Source organism: Equus asinus, chromosome 23, assembly GCF_041296235.1.
Source record: "Equus asinus isolate D_3611 breed Donkey chromosome 23, EquAss-T2T_v2, whole genome shotgun sequence".
NCBI classification, from domain to species: Eukaryota; Metazoa; Chordata; class Mammalia; order Perissodactyla; family Equidae; genus Equus; species Equus asinus.
Genome location: NC_091812.1, coordinates 66,911,952 through 66,932,590, shown reverse-complemented (window position 1 = coordinate 66,932,590; position 20,639 = coordinate 66,911,952). Strand labels below are relative to the sequence as shown.

The window sequence follows — 20,639 nt, the reverse complement described above, 5'->3', positions numbered from 1 at the left end:
TTTATGGGGTCATGTCATACACATTACTTTGTATCCTTACTTCTCACTTAACAATATAACCCTGGTAATTTTCCCGGATCAACAAATCTACGTCTACATCACCATCGTGGTTTTTTAGAGTATGTTTAAACAATGACCTATGGAGAACTGGGCGACAGATGTGATTTGTATTTATTTGATTACTAAAGAGGGCGAACATCTTTTCACATGTATTGGCCGTTTTCCTTTCTTTTGCGAATCGCAGTTCACAAGCTTTGTGTATATTTTAAAGGACCCTTCACTTTTTTCCTATGGACTCGAAAACATATCCACTTTATATATTACGGATAACACATTAGCAGGCACTTACACAGTTTATACGCACCAAGCACTGTTCTAAGGACTCGTAACGTTCACTCGTGGGACGCTTACAATAGTTCCACAAGGCAAGGATTGTCATAATCCCCGTTATCGGATAAGCGATTGGCCCAGCGGGGAAGAGGCAGACCTGGGATTCAAGTCCTCGCTCTTAACCACTAGACGCTCCAGCTAATGTTTTGCCTGTTAGAGATTTCACAAAATTGTGTTTCCAACTTGGCATTAGTCTTTTAACTTCCTAACTTTCCGGGCTTCACTTATCCGGCCAACTCCATCAGTCCTTCCCCTCGCGGCCTTCGGGGCAGAACGGGGCCCGGGCGGGGCGGGGCGGCGTCTCCCAGCCGCCGGGCAGGCCCACCGGCTCTCGGGCGGGACCGGGACGCGCGCCGTCCAGAGGGTCGCGGCGCCGCAGGGGCCCCAGGGGCAAGTCCCCTCCGTCGCGGCGGCCCGGCGCCCCTGAGCTCGGACACCCCGCGGCGACCCGGCCGCCCCGGCCCCGGGCCCCCGCGCCCCGTCTTCCCCCGGAGCTCCGGGTCCCCGGCTCCTCGTCCCCGCGGCCCACAGAACGGCTCCCGGGCGCCGCCCCCGCGCGTCCGCGCCCAGAGGACGGCCCCGAGGCCCCGACCGCGCGCTCCCCGGGCGCAGGGCCGTCCTAGCGGGCGCGGGGAGCCACGCTTCAGGCGACTCGAAACCAGGAGGATTGAGGACTGCTTCGAAAGGCGGCTGAAGACGAAAGCCTCCAAAGCCTCGGGCGGCCGGCCGCCACGGCGGCGTCATCCGCAGGAGGGGAAACTGAGGCACAGCGGGCCGGCCTTTGTGGGCGCACCGAGGACACGCCCCCAAGCCGGAGCGCACCACCCGCCGCCCCGCGCGCCCTCGGCGGCCACGTGACGACGCCCGTCCATCACGCGCGGGAGGCGGGACGCTGCCCCGCCACTCTCGCAGCCGTCCAATAGGAAGCGGGGAGCAGGCAGGGAGGCGGCCCCGCGAGCCCCTCCCACGTTGGCGCCCCGCGCGGGGCGGGCCCAGCCGCCGCCCTCCAGTGGGGTCCCGGATCGCCTGGCTCTGCTGAGGCGAAAGGGCAAGGCGCTCGTCAGTCAGGCGGCGCGGCCAATGGGCTCGCGCGTTGCCCTCGCGCCCGCCCCCGCCTCGGCCTCCCGGCGCCCGCGCCGCTTTCCCTCAGGCCGCCGCGGCCCGCCCGCCCGCGCCTCCATCTGGGTCCTCGCGCGCGGCTCTCGGGCGGCGGCGGACGGCGGCGGCGGGCGCGAGGACCCGGCTGTCCCCGCGGAAGACGACGGCGGGCGGCAGCCTTCTCCGCGAGCCTGAGGTGGGTACGGAGGCGGGACGGCTAGCGCGGCCCCGTCGCCATCTTCCTTCCGTTGGAGCCCCGGCCGCGCGGCGGCGGGCGAAGGGCAGTGCTGCAGGCTGGCCGGCGGCGGCCTGGTCGGGGCGGGCGGCGGCGCGGCCGGCTGGGCGGGCGGGCGGGGGATGGGCGCCGCGTGGCCGGCTGGCCCCAACCCCCTCCGCTTCCCGCCCAGCGCCTCACGGGCCGGGGGGAGGGGTCATTCTTCACATTCTTCACCCCGCCCCTCCCCCCGCTTCAATCATACTTGGGCGGGGGAAGTCCCGCCCCCGGCCCGCGCCCGTTGGCCGGCGCCGCCTCCCGCTGTGGCGTGACTGGCTGCGGGCGCCGCCAGGTCCCCCTGACGTCACTTCCGCTATCACGTTTGTGGGCCGGGGAGACCTTGGCCTTGGGGGCTGGGATGCGGGAGGGCCGGTGGGAAGTGCGGGGGGAGGGCCGGCGCGGGCGGGCGGCCCTGGCTGGCTCCCTGCGCCGATCGGCGCCCGGCGAGCCCCGTGCCCGGAGCGGCGGTACGGCCGGGCCGCCGCGGGCCGTGCTTGGCGGGTGGGGGCGCGCGGGAGGAAGCGGTCTCCGGGGGTCGGGCTGGTGCCTGGCGCCCTGGGCCCCCGCAGGGCCGCGGCCCCGACGAGGCTGCGCGCCCGGGCCGGAGTACGGGCGGGCCCCGGCGGCTCGGGGCGAGGAGCGTGTCACCTCTGTGTCCTTGGCCGGCGGTGGCCCTCGGCCTCCGAGTTCCGCAGGAGGGCTGGCCGCTGCCTCCTGGTGGGCGGGGCCGGGGCGGCGGGGCCCTCGCGTGCGGGCCGCGGCCGCCGGGAGAATGAATGGGCGTTCGCCGCGGGCGGAGATGCCGCCTCCCTGGCGCCCAGCTCCGAAGTCGCGCCCGCGTCCGGCGGTGCCCGAAAGCCCGGCGGCCGTGCGAGGAGACGCGCAGGCAGCTCTGACGTTAACCCCGGGTCGCGTGGAGTGGAGAAAGTGAAGCGGGCTCGCGGCCGCTGTCCGCGCGGCGCCGGCTCGGGGGCGGCGTGTCGGGCGGGCGGCGGCGCCGCGGGTCCCGCGAGGGCGTCAGCTTTCCTCGGCGCGGCTGCTCGCCCTGTTGTTTCAAACTTCCCGAGTGTTTCAGAGTGACGCCTTGACCGCTTCTAAATTCGTGAGAAAGTCGCGTTTAAAGCGTGTCGCTTGGGGACGGACAGTCAGAGTTGGTGTCGGGAGGAGACGTAACCCTTTTTGGATGGTTACTTTGCAGCGACAGCTAGAAGGCATTTTTCCTGCCTTGAAGCGGGCTGAGTCCCCCTCCTGCCCGCTGCACTGAAGCTGCTGAATTTGAGAGGCTCGGGGATTTTGCAAGTTTGAGGGAAACAAAAACACCTTTTTTGTAAAAAAGAGAAACTTTGTACATCACTAAGCTTAGACTTTATAGTCTGAAGAGATCAATGTTATACAGGTTGGTCTCAAAAAAGGGCGTTTTGTTCCTGTAAGCGTTAGCTGGAGTTCCTTGGTTTAGAGCACAGCGCCCTAGATCCTCGATCCTGTTCCTGCAATAGCTGACACAGCGATAGCCGTCGACTCTGGGAGTGGTCCAGTGTGAGGGGCTCCAAACCAGCGTTTCACCTGCAGGGCCTGATTCATTGAATCGTGAAATCATTTTCACTGGGTGGTGATCATAATCTTTAAAAAATAGAGTAGAAGATATTAGTGTTATATGAAACTACCGGTTCAGTCATATGCGTATATATTCCTGCAAAATAGCTTTCTCAGGGTGAGTGTCAAAAAAGTTTGAAAAATAGTCTTTCTAAAGGTTATTTTTCTCGTTTGTAGTGCTGGTCTTCTCCAAGAAGTGTTAAAAACAGCCCTGCTTATTTATATTTGATGGAACATGTTCCCCTCACTTTAGTTTTTGGGAGTTGGGGAAATAAATTTGCTATCAATGACCAGCATGCATCTTAATCGCTTAATCTTTTTTTTTTTTTTTTGAGGAAGATTAGCCCTGAGCTAACATCTGCTGCCAATCCTCCTCTCTTTGCTGAGGAAGACTGGCCCTGAGCTAACATCCGTGCCCATCTTCCTCTCCTTTATATATAGGATGCCTGCCACAGCATGGCTTGACAAGCGGTGCCATGTCTGCACCCGGGATCCGAACCGGTGAACCCCGGACCGCGAGAAGCCGAGCGTGCACACTTCACCGCCGCACCACCGGGCCCACGCCTCACTTAATATTTTTAATAGCCTGAGAAGCTTTTATTTAGACAGTGAAGGATCTTCTCCATCCCAGAGTATTAATTGCCAATGCTTTTTCCACGTCTAGATGAGAGTAGAAGAATCTGGATCCCCAGTAGTGAGTTGTCAGCATTGCCTTCTGTGACGTCAGGATTAGAGTAAAGGAGGCCTGGTCACTGTGTGTGCTTTGCCTGTGCAGGTGTTCTAAGCATTGCACAATCACTTGAGTGGACTTCATGAAATACCAGATAAAATTGAGAGTCGTTCTTTTTTGATACTGTCTTTGGAATCTAGAGTGTATTTTATGGTTCGAGCACACCTCACTTTGGGCTAGTTGCATTTCCAGTGCTCAATAGTGACGTGGTTAATGGCTACCAAGTGGATAGTGCAATTGGAGTGAATTGTCTAGCTGCTTTTCAAAAATTAGATTTCTCCAGCTGAGTATTTGCAGTTTCACATTAACAGCCACAAGTGTTCCCTGTCTGTCCATAGCCTTATCTCAAATGTGAGGAAATTGCATCAGGTGATTCCTCAGGCTGTTTCTGGATCTAAGATTTAGGTATTCTGAGGCAGCTGACAACTACACTTTTGTTAAGTATTACTTTTTGCTTCTCTAGGAATATTTTAAGAGAGTTTAGATCATCTGTTTTAAAATGACAGTAACAATACGATTTGGAGGCATTTTGTTGTTTGTTAAGTAGTTATCCTTTGCTCTGTCATGAAGTTACACTATCTGTTCACTTGAGAATCTCTTCTCTCCCCTATTTTTAATTTGGTTAATTACATGATTGCCTACTGCATAAGAGAGAACATTTGTCTTAGTGAATTCACTCTTAATACAGTGTAGACTGAATTTTCTGCTAGGGATATAGTTAATTGTAGGAAACTGGAATTTAGATTAAATAAATAGAACCTACTTTTTCTTGGCTTTGGGGGATGTGTAGATTATACAGTAGGTTTTCAACCTGAGAAAATATCAGTATAATGAAGAATAGGAAGGCTGAGAATTTTAAAGGATTGAGAAGTAATGGTGTATATCTAATGACCATTAAGCAGAACAGGTCACTGAAGTGGAATACTCTGCCTTACCATAATATTTGCGTGCATTATGGGGTTTGTAGCAGAATTTACTTTTCTTATGTATACGGAGGGAGCACACAATGCACCTGTAGCACAGAAGTTGGCCCCAGGTTAGCAGTTTACATTGGAAGGTTTAGGAAGGAATACTGGGCATTGACTTGGCACTAGCTACCTTTTTAAAAAAATCTCAGTTTAGATAATTTGATCCAGTCGAGAGCGTGCTGCACACCTGCTGGGTGTCTTAAGAATGAATCAATCACAGAGTTGGTCGTTTGGAAAACATCATCTAGTACTTACCTGTGTTTTAGGGCAATGTTGGTGGAATAAGAAATCAAGATCTTAGATTTGATTTAGGTTAACTTTCATTAGTGAAAGTCTAAAAACTGGACCTTGTCAATTTCACATGTCAACTTACATTGATGGGGTGATCCACTGCTAAAAATATTCCATACGCTCTGTCAAAAGAAGCAAAATACTGTTAGAGAGTTTGCTTAGTAGTGATGTTTTAATATTCAGTCAGCATCATCAGATAAATAATTTCATTGATGTTCAACTGAGTATTTGAGATTGAAGGACATCTATTAAGTGGCCAGTGTTCTAATTTTGATTTGTATTTGTCAGCGAGTGAAACTGAATGATGAGACTGAAGAAAATATTTTATTTGTAAGGAAGTTTGGCAAAAGTGAAATTTATACAACCATAAGATGGCATATGAATAAAGGTGTTTAAAAATAAAACTTGGCTGAGCTACTTTGTTTATAGGAGTATGTCAATTAATGTAAAAGGTAGGAAATTTGACTTCTGGCAAAACAACGTTTTCACTCAGAAGTGAAAATCAGCCTCTTAATAGGTATTAAGTATATAAAAGGTAGAGTATGCCTCCTTCTGGACTAAGTTAGTTTAGCATATTTTAAGAATTTAGAAGCTAGTTTAAAATACTATCTTAGTAAAATTGATAAATGCAAAGGTGAAATTTATATATTCTACTTCGTTAATATGTAGCCTTCACAGTGTATATTCAAATGTGTTTTTAGGACTATGACACTTAACCACCTTTTGGTCATAGACTTCTTTGCAAGAGTGATAAAAACTATGGACTAGTGTAGAAAAATTCTATACACAATTTCTGGGGCTTACTGAAGGCCATTGTGGATGCAGGTTAAGAACCCTGACTTTAAGGTGTTGACTATACAAATATGTTAAACATGATATGATACACACTGTCATTTTCTAAAATATAAGTGGATTTTAGAATGTGAGTGTTAGTTATGGACCCTTGATATAAACACAAATTTAGACAAACAACCTCATTCATAATTAATAAGTAGATTTGCCTCTTTATAGCACATTTTAAATTGGCATAACATTTTAAATTGAAGATAAATGTTTTTGACTGTCACAAGTTTATCTGGGAAAGTAAGACTACTGTTTTAGTTTCTCAGATTGATTTGTTAAGATGAATAGTTCTGTTTGTTAAGTACTTCTGGATCATTAAGATATTTTGTATGTGTTTCTAGTCCTCCGATCAGCCCCAGGAGGTATGGATGTTACCTTTCCCCGATTGGAGATGAGAGAACCAAACCTTGGAGTTTATGTAACTTGCCCAAGATCACAGCCACTAAGTAGCTGCTTGACCCCAAAGCCATTGCCTATACTGGTGTGTTGACCTGAAATCGGTTTCTTAGAGTATATTTTGTTCAAGTTGAATTATGACTTTTAATCACCATAGTTTTTAATGGTGAGGGGAGTAGTTCTAGCTTCAGATTGAGTTAGTATGTGAATAAAGATAGAAAGTAGATGTAAAAGTATGTTATTTTTTTAAGAAGAATTATCTGAAAGAACAAATTCAGGTAGTTTTAACTAACAGCATCTTGTTTAAGATGCTGTTAAAAATGTAATATTGCCCGTTGCAGCTCAAGATACTGAGCATCCACATCTACTATGTACTTGACTCTTTTTTATTGTATCGAATCCCTCTTAATAGCTCTGTAAGATTTGTCTGATTTTTGTAAACTAAAATAACAAAGGCTCAGAGATTACATGGTATGTCTAAAGATGTGGTAAATTCAGAGCCAGGATTCAAACCAGGTGTCTGATTCTGAAGTACGGTTTAACTGTAGAGGAAAAAATCTCAAGAACTGAAAATACGCTGACTAGTTAATCCTACTCCTCTCTTTTTCCCAGTAGTCAAGCATCTTATAGTTGTGATCAGAGAACAGGTGATGGTTTTTACAGTCTTATTTCTTAATGAACATTTCCATGGGTCCTCATAATCTGTAAGTTCTAGTATATGGATTGTATTCTCTGTTTCTGAAAGCTTGCTTAATTAAACATTGCTTCTCAGCTGTTAGATTTTAGTATCTAAAAATTTGTTGTAATCAGTATTTCCTTAAAAACTGCAGGCTGAGAACCATCAGTGGATGGTAAAATCAATTTGTTATGTATAAGAAAATAGAAAATACAAGAGAGGGTAAGGGATAGTGTTGATTTGTGAACAATATAAGGATTATATTAATATTACTTGTTTATAGACATGTATAAGTACCGTTTAGAAATATAAAATAGTTTTCTTGGTGTGGATCATGGAAAGGTAGAAACTGCTGCTCTAATGAATAGCGATGCTACATAGTAGATATCTGGTCTTGCTCCTCACCCATAAACATCCAACTTTTAGATTACATTTGTGTATGTATCCCCCAAAACTGAGCGTTTTAGTAGCCTTAGGTATGTAAGTTGCCAGATTGCTTTTCTACCAATATGGTACCTTTTTACATGGCTGGATCAAGAAAACTAGTACAAAGTAAGCATGCCACACTCACCAAGATTGAATAATGAATACATTTGGATTCGACGTTTATTTCATTTTCTATTACTCTGATAAAGATTCAGACACGTTTTAATTGAGAAAATTGGTCCGGAGTTGAGGGTTGGGGTAGAAGTGCCGGCGTTCCACTGTACCAGTGGTTTCACTGTTGGCTGTTATTCTTCTTTTAAATAAGAACTGTCCTGGTTCTAGGGCAAGATTTTAGTTTGTAAAGGCTTGACTTTTTAGGGACAGTTGTCTGCATCTTCATGCCTTGAATCGTCCAGCCTTGCAGAATTGAAAGGGCCTCAGGTATAGTAAGTTTGGAGATTCAGTGCTATCTCCTGTAATTTGGGGCAAGTTAGTAAAATTTTTAGCACCAGTTTCACCTTGTAATATAGAGATGATGAGACTATCAAATAACGTGGCACCCATGAAGGGCTTGACATGGGGCCTTATGTATGTTGGATGTGTGGTAAACCTTATTCTTACAGATCATTTAGTCCAATGTGATGATGTTACAGCTGGGAAAGCTGAGGGGCTAGAAGATCTCAATTGCTTACACCAGGTTTCAGTGGCAGTGAGTGAGCAGGGCCAGGATTTGAACCTTGGTTTTTTTTTTCACTCTAAATGAGTAATGCTGCTATGAACATTCACGTACAAGTTTTTCTGTTTAATTCTCTTGGGAATATACCTATGAGTAGAATTACTGAGTCATGTGATAACTATTTAACTTATCAATGAACTGCTAAATTTTTCCAAAGCACCTGCATCATTTTACATGCCCACCAACAGTATATGAGGGTTCTGATTTCTCCACATCCTTGCCACCACTTACTTGTCTTTTTGATCTGTCTTTTTGATTATAGCCATCCCAGTGGGTCTGGTTTTCCGTAATAACTGATAAATGATGTTGAGCATCTTTGTATATACTTATTGGCCATTTGTGCTTATGAACCATATTTTTGGAGAAATGTCCATTCAAATCTTTTGCCCTTTTAAAAAATAGGTTGTCTTAAGTTACTTTTACATATGGTGTGAGGTAGGGGTCCAAATTCTTTTGCATATGGATATCTGGTTGTCCTGACACCGTTTGTTGAAAAAAGTGTTCTTTCCCCATTGACTTGTTGTGGTACTCTTGTTAAGATGAATTGACCCAATATATGGGGTTTGTTTCTGGACTTTCAATTCTATTTCATTGAGTTATTTGTCATGAGTGTTTTTGATTACATGTTTTGGTTACTAAGTCACTACTTAGTAACTTTATTCAGCATTAAATTTAGTGTATTTTTTAAAAAAAATAAATATGGTAGCTCCCTGTTAAATATGAAGTCTAAGTTGAAGACTAATATTTAATATGGTTTAGGTTAATTTGAGTCCTAAGATTTTGATTATAAAACGAAATTGATCATATTGCTTTGTTCAGAGGGTATTGGACCAAGGTGTTAAGTCCCTGGGTCCCTGCCTTTGATTATCACAGCACCTTTTTAGCTAAAAGAGGGAACCTGACCCTGACTCAGATCCAGCAGATTATCTTTGATTTTCTGTTAATAAGACCACTTAGTGTTTGGTGGCATGGAATACAGGAGTTAGGTTAATTTAAAAATTAGATTCTCTTTGTGTGTTTGCTTTTTATCATCCCATTGTACATTAGTGCATTTAATCATGGATTATGCATGATGTATGGGATTTTTGGATTTTGAATCATTAGATTTCATTAGAGGCTCTTCTTTTCCTTTGTAATGGGTTTTTTTGGCTTCTCAAGGAATGATAAGTGATTTCATTTCTAGTAACTGTAAGAAAACCAAAAGTTGATAATAGTTAAGTAAGAGTTGTGGTAAGGTGATTTCTGAATCTTGTGAATATATGGCATTAGGAGTGGATTCAAGTATTTTAAATAATAATAACCAACTATAGGAAATGAAAGCACCGCATAGATCATACATGTAACTACAAGTTAAATTGTTGATTTTTAGAAGATTTGTTCAGTTAAACTTATGTTCAAGTTAAGTGAATGAAAATGGCCTAATACTATTTTTCTCCTTAATCACACAGGGAACCAGGATTACCAGGAGAAAGCCTTCCTGTGGTGCTCAGCTGTGGTCCCTTTTCAACGTTCACCCTTGACGTTCTCTTCACTGTGGGATGAGGTAGTAGGTTGTATAGTTTTAGGGTCACACCCACCACTGGGAGATAACTATACAATCTACTGTCTTTCCTAACGTGATAGAAAAATCTGCATCCCAGCAGCCTCATAGAAAGCTAATATAACTAGTTGTACAATATTTAGGATTAACTTGTGTAAACCTGCTGTGTAGTGCAGCATTTCTTTATGGTGTGCAAGTTGCTTATTCTTTTAGAGAGAAAAAACTTTAGCAAGTAGACTGGATGGGGGTGGGGATACTTTTTACTTCACATTTCCGTATGTCAGAATAAGTGTATATTTTATTTTGATTGATACTGTTGATTTTGTGTTGTGTTTCCTTTTGAAAGAGATGTGCTCTCCGTTCCAGAAGAAAAGATTGCTCTGTCGGAGTGAGGTAGTAGATTGTATAGTTGTGGGGTAGTGATTTTACCCTGTTCAGGAGATAACTATACAATCTATTGCCTTCCCTGAGGAGTGGACTTGCTGCATTTTGTTTTTATCTAGATAGTATTAAAACTCAGAAGAATTAATTTTGACATTGTTTTGTATTTACAGTTTGTTTACGCTAAGTGCTAATTTTCTCTGTTCAAGTAGAGTGTACCTATAATAGACACAGTGATCTAAGTTTTTAATTTTCACATATGGTATATGTCAGAAATCTGAAATTAAGCAGAAATCTCCAAGAGTGAAGAAGGTGATCTTCAGGAAATCTTAATGGGGACTGGGCCCTTTTGGAATTGTGAGTTGGTTTACTGCGCTGCCTGCTGCTGCCTGTGTCCGGGGTGAGACCTGGGCGGTAAAGGTAAATGCAACTGAAAAGACCCTGAGCTAGAACGGCGTCAGGGTGATTGTGGTTCACGGCCCAGTTTGGGTTTGGGGTGGCCTTGGGCAGTGTGTACCCGCGTCTTCATTGGTGTGTTGTTTTGGAAGGCTTCACTCTCCAGCCTGGAAAAGGAGAGATGGGCTCTGCGCTCTACCTGTGCTCCCTCGGATGGCACGAAGACCTCACCTTTGCCCCAAAACCTGAAGTGGGCCTTCATTCACAAAGGGGCATCCCCTGAAGCTGACAGATGGGGAAATCCATAGTTTATTGTTTTAAAGAAAATGAGAGGATGATGCTAGAAAGGCTACTGGAGTTTTAACACCCATGACGGCCCATGTCTCAGCTTTCTTCCAGTGGCCAAATCACATGCTGCCTGGCTCTTATAATCAAGCAAGGCGAAAAGCTCCCTGTTTTAAGTGCTTGCAGTTTATTTTATTTTGGGAGAAGAAAAAGGCAAAGTGTGAAGGTGAAGGAGAGGTGACCTCTTCCCAAATATTTCCATTGATCATGAATCTTAATATCTAAGATAACCACAGTGTATGCTATTGGCAGTAGGAACTTGGCGTGAGAGAAACATCAAATTCTCTCTTGGATGGGCCCAACCCGGATGATTTATCCTGGGTCAGATTTGTGCCTTGTTTTATCCCTGGCATACAAATGGACACTTACGTGATCCAGAATTGGTCTGTCTTATAAACTGGACATGTAAATATTGGGGGAAATAATCATTTTTACATTCATTGCCTTTTGGTGTGCCAAAGAAAAGTGGGAATGTTTGAGAAATTCTTTGGCTTAATCTTTGTTAAACCGACAAGTTAGATGACTCTCCTGTTCATTGTGTGGCCAGTACAGTCGTGGAGTTTTGTGGTTTCCCAATATTTCCCTACATTTTGTAAAAAACACTTGAGTACCTTTATGTGGAGAGTGTGACAGTCTCTAAAAGCTTGTTTTTGATGGCAACATCAAAAATTGTGGTACCAGTTTGCTTCCATTTATTCATTCAAAGGTCAAAAACTTAAATACTTGGGTCCAAGAGGAGCTGGCTGTAACTAGGAAACATCTACAGGGCACAGGCAGTAAGTTAATTTGTACCAGTTGATGGTGGCAAGCAGGATATTTATACATAGTGTCACCTAATTTTCCAGTTTATCAAGAGGGAGATTTTATGAAATTTGATATTTACATTTTCGTGCAAAGTTTAATGTTTTAAAAAGTCTGTGACTCCAACAGTGTATCATGGGCTGGGTATTAGGCTTCTGGTTTGCATCCTCTGACATAATTGAATTACTTACTGTTCCTTTGTAACGAGGTTTGATTTTAAGCAAATGAAGTTGTGGTTTTTAACCAAGGTCTTATGGCCAGGAACTTTTTAAAAGCATCAGTGAAAGAATTCCATTTGGTTTGAATTTGAAATAAAACCCAAAGAATATGGCCTAATTTAACAGGTTAATTTGAAGTGCATCTGCCAAGTAGAAGACCGGCAAGAAAAAAAATGGGTTCCTAGGAAGAGGTAGTAGGTTGCATAGTTTTAGGGCAGGGATTTTGCCCACAAGGAGATAACTATACGACCTGCTGCCTTTCTTAGGGCCTGATTATTCCACGGTCACCTGTTTCCTTGCTGCCTTGCTTTGGTGTAAGCAGAGTTCCTTCTGCAGGTTTTCTCATAAATGAAAACATTGCAGGAATACCAAAGGAAGCAATACTTGCATTTGTGGTTTATGAACAGCAGCATGGTACCAGCGTTGATTACTAAGTCATCCGATGAGAATTTAAGGCTTCTGAAGTGTACCTAGTTGCTTATGTGTCTCACTGAGGGTTGCTGGGAGTTTTGGAGAGTATTGTTTTTTATTTTTGTCAGGTTCCTTTTTCTGATCTGGAGACTGCCAGCTCTTTTCCCCTCAGTAGCCTCTGTTAGACCTGAAAGATGTTTAACAATACTATTGAAATATTTTGCTGTACAAAAATATTGTCCTACACTATTTGTAAATATTTATCTTGTTAAGTTTCTGGGTTTCTTTGTCTTCTGGACTTGAAATGTGGGTCACTTCTGGTGGAATTGCATATTGTGGGAATCCATCATTGCATTGAGCGCCCATTATGGTATGTAACCCTGTGGTTGAATCTGTTTAATATGTATGAGGCCTAGAAGGTCAACAAAATGAAAATGGTTGTAAGGTAGTGGAGTTACTATAATTTGCTAACCATCTTTGCAATAAAAATACTACTTGAAAATTGTGCTTCTTAAATCATTCTTAACTTTCATCTCCATCCTTGCAGAACTAGGTACATTTTTTAAGTATTTAGACTTGTTTTAAGATCTGTTAAAGTACTCACTTTGATTTTTTATTAGCAGTAATTTGCTGATTGTACTGTCATTCACAGATGTATATTCATGAAGCTAACTCCAGCCGTATCCCACTCTTACATTTTGTAAACGCTTGTGTCTTTGTACACACAATTACATCTGCTCAGGACACACTGCTTTCTTAAAGTAATTCTCATTCTTAGTCTGCTCAGGCAGACACTACCTTACAAAAACTTTCCATTATCTCTCCTCAGTTCCCCAGTCTGGTGCAAACATTTGTCACAGTAAGAATGGTGCTGAGCCTGGGATGTGTGCATTAGCATTAATTCTTTTCAAACTATTTTGAACAGTAATATATTTAAAAGACTTAGGTGAAATGGTTGAAAGGGGATTCAGTACAGCTTCCTATCTTGTTCCCTCTCCTTAGAGGATGTTCCAGTGGGAGGAAGGTCAGGAGGTGCAATCTAGGCATGTCCTGCTCCTCTGCCACGTGGGGCTTTAAGTTTCCTCTATAAGTTGAGATAGTTGGTTATGGCTTCTAAGGCACCTTTCACATTGTGCAGCCCTTTAAAATCAAAGAGTTTAAAGATTTCGATTCATGAGTAGCAGAACTATATCAGTTTCATGTACTGTACACAGATTTGAGTGGAAATGCATAGGAAAAGAACAAGGAATTGAAAGTGATACTGGCTATAGTAGGATTAGGGATGATTTTTTAAATCAGTATTGCAAATTTTCTATAGTTCTGCTTGTAGAAGTATTCTAAATCTCTAACATCTTCCTTATTAAAGTATTTGGACCTCACTACTTGGCCCTCATTTTTTCCCCATTTCATTCAACTAACTTTCCAGATTGTTCTTTATGTTTCCTAGTTTGCCTTCCACTTTTGGGGAGGGGAGGGGAGGAGAGCTGCGGAGCCCTCTGGGGATTGGACGTAATGCCTTCAGCAGTGTTTGCTGATTGATTGGCCCGCCTGAAGGAAGCATCTGCTGTGTTCTGACTCCTTGGGAATCTGAAATCTTGCTTATTGCTTGAAACCCATAATTTAGAATTTTAGTTTAACTTAAAGGCATTTTTCCTTAAGAGAGCCTGATGTAATTTCATTGAACTGCTGTTATCAGAAGAAGAAGAGTGGGTTAGATGAACTAGTGTTTTAAATAATGGAGGCTGCCCAGTGCTGGTATGCAAGCATGACCAGTGTCCTAGATCCTTTATACCTTTTTTTTTCTTTGCTGAGGAAATTAGCCTTGAGCTAACATCTTTGCCAGTCTTCCTCCACTTATTATATGTGGGTTGCTGCCACAGCGTGGCCAACAGGTGGTGTAGGTCTGTGCCCAAGATCCAAACCCACAAACTTAGGCTGCTGAAGGGAGCATGCCAAACTTAACAACTACGCCACAGGGCCAGCCCTCTTTTTAGCTTCTCCGCCATCTGTAGCACACCCTTTCCATTCTCAAGGTCACGTTTTTGTCACAACATGTCTGCTATTAACTGGCCGTCACCTTTTTTCCAGACACAAAGATGTAAGGGGAAGGGCAGGCGCATTTCAGCCATCAAATCTGGTTGAAGCGTTTTCTCAGCAGCGTCTCCTAGTGACTCCTTTTCCACTCACCAGTTGGTGCTGTCGCCCTACTGTGGCTGCAAGGAAGATTGGGAAGTGGCTTACCAGGCCAATTGCCAGGCTGAGTAGAATTGGTTCCACTAGTAGGGAGATGGGAGAAAGCGAAGCAAAGGGTATTAGGATAAAACTTGGCATGAGGAAGACCAGTGGGCTCTGTTCCGTCCCTGCCATTACCACTTGTGCAGCCTCAGTTGGGCAGGCTTTCCCAGCCCTCTGGGCATGGTGAGGAATTCTCAGCTGACTGGAGGGGTTCAGTCAGAAGGGCTGCATGGGGCTTTTCCATCTGAGCAGAGAGCACGTTAGGAGGCCAGTGTGCACCCTGCGATGTGTATTACCTCTAGCACAGAGACCCGTACGGGACTGGAACTAAACACATCTATTTCTCAAATTAACAAACTATTTAGAGCGGTTTTTGGTTCATGGCAAAATTAAGCAAAAGGCACAGTTCACGTACACCTTGTCGCCACCCCCGCAAACTTCCCTAGTATTGACATCCTAACCACTGATATGTTTTTGGTTTGAGGGGGGTGGTTTGTGAGGAAGATTGGCCCTGAGCTAACATCCGTTGCCCATCCTCTTTTTTTTTTTTTGCTTGCGGAAGATTGTTGCTGAGCTAATATCTATGCCAGTCTTCCTCTACTTTGTCCGTGGGATGCCTCCACAGTGTGGCTGAAGAGTGGAGTAGGTCCACACCTGGGATACGAACCCACGAACCTTGGCCACCAAAGCGGGCCTTGGAACTTCAACCACTTGGCCATGGGGATGGCCCCACTGACCACAGTGGTACGTTTCAATAAAGCATCTTTTGTTTCTCCCTTTCCTTTGAAGTTTTCCCACCATTAGAATTAGGCTTAGAGGCTGAGCTTATTGCCCCATGGAGGGAAGGACACATGGTACTCAGCAATGACCAAGGGACAAGTTCTTGGCTTTGGGTGCCCGGACTGGGAAATTCATGCCAGAAGTAGGTAATTAAAATGATACTTTGGGATTTTGTATGAACGTGTCAAGAACTAAACGTGGGGGACTGAGGACAGTGAATTGCATTTATTAGCAATGGAGTAGAGGAAAATGCACAGCGGATTGTTTCTCCACTTAAGAATTGTACCAGCAGGCAGTAGGATGGGAGGGCATGACACTGCAGCCAGACTGGTGAGTGCTGGAGAAAAGGTCCCTGACCTGAGTGCCCTCTGGAATGGGCATGGGGGAGCTCTCTAGATGGATGGGGGCGTCTGGGGGCAGGCGTGGGAGGCTGGGCTCCCAGGGCATAATTTGGGAGAGCACAGACCTCGGAAGCCTGTGTACAGCATGGCTCCTCAGCCTAAGGGCCAGAGGAGTGGTGTGCTACCCATGGAAGTGGCTGTGGGAACCACCCAGACAGCTTCCTGCCAGGAGAACTTTGATTTCATTTCATCCTTATCTCAGAAAAGGTGCCCTAGCTCTTGGACTAGCAGTAGATTGTGACCAGATCTGGCCAATGAGATGTAAGGAGTGGTGGTGGAGGGGGAGAGGATTTCATAAAAGGAAGGTTCTGAAGGAGAAACTGCCTTGTGCTGTACCCTGCTGCTTACCTTTGAATGTGGTTTTGTGATGACCAGAGCTGCTGCAGCCATCTTGTGACCATGAGAGGGACAGAGCGAGGTCACTGCCAGCCTGGAGTTCTGACAACATTGAGCTGTTGAGCCATTGCCAGCATTTGCCCACCTCCACACTTCAAATTATGTGAGAAAAAGGAACTACCTCACAGTGTGTGGGTGTGCTGTTACTTGCAGAGGACAGCTCCCCTCACAGGATCCTTCCTATCTCAGGGAAGGCTAAGGAGAGGTCTTAAGTGTGCTCAAGTGAGGGACGAGTGAAGGTGCTGAGGCCATCAGGTAGGAAGGAGCCTCTTGGCTGGGAGAAGGGTGATAGAGACTGGATCTCTGGCATCTGGAGGCCACGGCAGGACCTGAACATGAGCACAGCATGTAGTGGGGAAAGGCTGACGCCAAAGACTATGTTTCAGAAACCTGGGTCTTAGAAGCAGCAGCCAGCAAGGACCACGCCCGGACAGCATGTGGACCAGACACCGCTCCCTTGTGCTGAGATGTTAGCCCTTTGGAAACGTCACCCTCAGGGAGGAAATGGCGCCGGGGGAGGACCTTGAATTTGATAGACTACTAAAACATAATTACCTTAAATGGATGACATTTCAGTTTCCTGCAATTAGTAGTAATGGAGGCTCAAGATAGAAATAAAAATTTTAAAGTTACATTTTTGTGCTCCTGACTGGTAATTGCAAATTTTGAACTCCTACAGTTAACAAAACACTATTCATAAGTAGAGAGCTGCTTTGATGATATGCAATGAAATCTGATAGAGAAACAGATTTTTTAAAGCAAACTATACAGCTTATTTCTCACAGGTAATACAGATTAAGTTTCTTGCACCATCTCGTAAACCTGGGTATATTATCCAGAGTACTTGATATGAGCTTGTTTCACATGACAGGCTTGCAACAAATGCAATGTGTGTGTGTGCGGGCGCACATATACGTATATATCCAGTCCTTGCTTTGCGTGGTGCCTTGTTAACAGAAACTCACGCACATAAGAATCATGTCCTTTGCTTTGCCTGACAGAACCACGCTAAGTGAGAACAAGGTCCCTGTATGAATGAGTTTGTGTTAACACAGTACTGTGCAAAGTGAGATCTACCTGCATATATATGGGCCCTTTGCTGCTTTAAATATGTCCAGCTCACTTCCCTGTCTTGCTTCCTGTTAGTCTGGGACCCATTGGTCATAAATCGTCACTGGGAGATAACCCCTCTTAACTTCGAGATTGTATCATCCAGCCCATTGGCAGCTGCTTAGGAAGCTAAATACTAAATCCTGAGGTGTGATGTTTCAGCCAAGTCTGAAAGTGGAGGAGTGACTGAGCAGAGGTTGAGCACTGACCAAAATGAGAAAGAAGGTGGTTGAGAAAGTCTAAAAAGATGCACAAGGCTTGAGGTCCATTACGTTGGTCTAATGCTCCCAAGATTATAAATAAACTTTTCTTAAATAATCTTATGATGGTTATTTTAATATCTTGGGTACCCAAATATAGGGACTGGGGAGACAGGGTATGGTGAATGGCAGAGCAGAGGATGTCTGAATAGTGGGAAAATATATTCCAATTACTGAAAAAACTTCATTGGCCTAGTGATTAAGTTTGGCACACACTGCTTCGGCAGCCTGGGTTTGGTTCCCAGGTGCAGATCTACACCACTCATCTGTGGTGGTGGCTCACATACGAAAATGAAAAGAGGAAGACTGGCAACGGTTGTTAACTCAGGGTGAATGTTCCTCAGCAAAAACAAAAGAAAAAGAAAAAAAATATCTGCTTGATTGATAATTCTTTTGTGATTGGGAGGAGGGTGACCTAGTCCCTAACAGAATCATGCAATAGGTAGTCCTTTGAATGTGGCTTTTATTTAACATGTTTTAAAGGTTCATTCGTATTGTAAACGTATATGAGTAGTTTCTCCTTTTTCATTGCTGAATAATATTTTGTTGTGTGGATATGTAACATTTTGTTTATCCTTTCACTGATTGATGGGCATTTGGAGTTTTTGTAGAGTTGGCTCTCAAACATTTGTGTACAAATCTTTCTGTGGACATTTGTTTTCATTTCTCTAGGAGGAATACTGAGGAGTGGAATTGCTGGGTCATATAGTAAGTTTATGTTTAACCTTCTAAGGAACTGCCAAGCTCTTTTCCAAAGTGGTTCTACTATTTTACATTCCCAGTGGTGATATATGACGGTTCTAGTTTCTTTACATCCTCACCAACACTCGATAATTTCTTTCTTCTTGATTGTAGCCATTCTGATGGGTGTTTAGTCATGGCTCATTGTAGTTATAATTTGCGTTTCCAAAATGATTAATGATGTTAAACATCTTTTCATGGCTTATTAGCCATTTTTGTGTCATCTTTGTTAATATGTTCACTCGCATCTTTTAACCATTACTTCATTGGCTTATCTTCTTATAATTGAGTTGTGAGGATTCTTTATGTATTCTAGGTGCAAATCCTTGGTCAGATATATGCTTTCAAATATCTTTTCCCAGTCTATTGCTTTTCATTTTCTTAGTCGTGTCTTTTGAAGCACCAAAGGTTTTAATTTTGATCAAGTCCAATTTATTAGTTTTTCCTTTTAAGGACCATGTCTTTGGTCTCATGTATAAGAACTCTTGGCCTTACCCAGGATCATGAAGATTTTCTCCTATGCTTTCTTCTAGGAGTTTTATTGTAGCTCTTACATTTAGGTCTATGGTACATTTTGAGTTAAATTTTTGTGTATAGTATGAGGTAATTATCTTTTTGCTTATGGATATCCAATTGTTTCAGCACCGTTTATTGAGAAGACTACCCTTTTCCAGTTGAAATGGCCTGGCACCTTAATTGAATATCAATTTACCACACATATGAGGCTTTATCCTTTTATAAAAAATTTTTTTACAGCTTTATTGAGGATTGATTGACAAAAACTTATATATATTTAAGTTATACAGTGTAGTGTTTTTTTCCCCCTACTTCCAAGCATAATCTTGTTTTTCAGTTATTTTATTGAGGTCATAATGGTTTATAACATTGTGTAATTTCAAGTGTACATTATTTATCAGTTTCTGTATAGACTGCATTGTACCCACTACCAAGAGTCTAATTTTCATCCATCACCATATATATGTGCCCCTTTATCCCTTTCACCCACACCCCACCCCCTTCCTCTCTGGTTACCACTAATCTGTTCTCTTTATCCATGTGTCTGTCTTCCACATATGAGTGCAATCATGAGATGTTTGTCTTTCTCTGTTTGGCTTATTTCACTTAACATAATACTCTCAAGGTTCATCCATGTTGTTGCAAATGAGATGATTTTGTCCCTTTTTTTTTTTTTTTTGGTGAGGAAGATTGGCCCTGAGCTACGATCTGTTGCCAATCATCCTCTTTTTGCTTAAGGAAGATTGTCACTGAGCTAACATCTGTGCCAGTCTTCCTCTGTTTCTATGTGGGACACTGCCATAGCAAGCTTGATGAGTGCTGTGTAGGTCCATGCTCAGGATCCAAACCTGTGAACTCCAGGCCACTGAAGTGTAACACACGAACTTAACCACTACAAAACTGGGCCAGCCCAAATTTGGTCTTTTTTTTTTTTTTTAAGGCTGAGTAGTATTCCATTGTATGTATATATCCACCACATCTTCTTTATCCATTCATCAGTCAATGGGCACTGGGTTGCTTCCACATCCTGGCTATTGTGAATAATGCCTCAGTGAACATAGGGGTGCATAAGTCTCTTTGAATTGTTGATTTCAAGTTCTTTGGATAAATATCCAATAGTGGGATAGCTGGATCATATGGTATTTCTAATTTTAATTTTTTGAGAACTCTCCATACTGTTTTCCAGAGTGGCTGTACCAGTTTGCAGCAGTGTATGAAGGTTACCTTTTCTCTACATCTTCTCCAACATTTGTTGTTTTTTTTCTTGGTGATTATACCCATTCTAACAGGTCTAACGTGATGTCTCGTTGTAGTCTTGATTTACATTGCCCTAATAGATAGTGAAGTTGAACAGCTTTTAATGTGTCTGTTGGCCATCTTATATCTTCTTTGGAAAAATGTCTGTTCATATTCTCAGCCCATTTTTTGATCAAGTTGTTTGTTTTTTTGTTTTTCAGTTGTATGAGTTCTTTATATATTTTGGATATGAATTCTTTGTTGGATATATGATTTGCAAATATTTTCTCCCAGTTGGTGGGTTTTCTTTTTGCTTTGTTTCTGGTTCCCTTAGTCTTTCAGAAGCTCTTTAGTCTGATGTAGTCCCATTTGTTTTTTCTTTTGTTTCCCATGCCTGAATAGACGTGGTATTCGAAAAGATGCTGCTAAGATTGATGTCAGAGTGTACTGC

The 20,639-nt window shown here is 43.9% G+C and overlaps 1 protein-coding gene across 3 annotated transcripts in view; it reads left to right on the top strand.

The window, feature by feature from the left end:
• Positions 1-1,545: 1,545 nt before the first annotated feature.
• ZNF169 (zinc finger protein 169) overlaps positions 1,546-20,639 on the top strand; it is a 124,658-nt gene continuing 105,564 nt past the window's right edge. For 2 of the 3 annotated variants that reach the window (XM_044756970.2, XM_070496024.1), the window contains exon 1: positions 1,546-1,684. The gene's annotated coding sequence lies outside the window, so the exon portion shown is untranslated. The remainder of the gene's footprint in view (positions 1,685-20,639) is intronic. The other variant, XM_070496028.1, reaches the window with a different exon arrangement.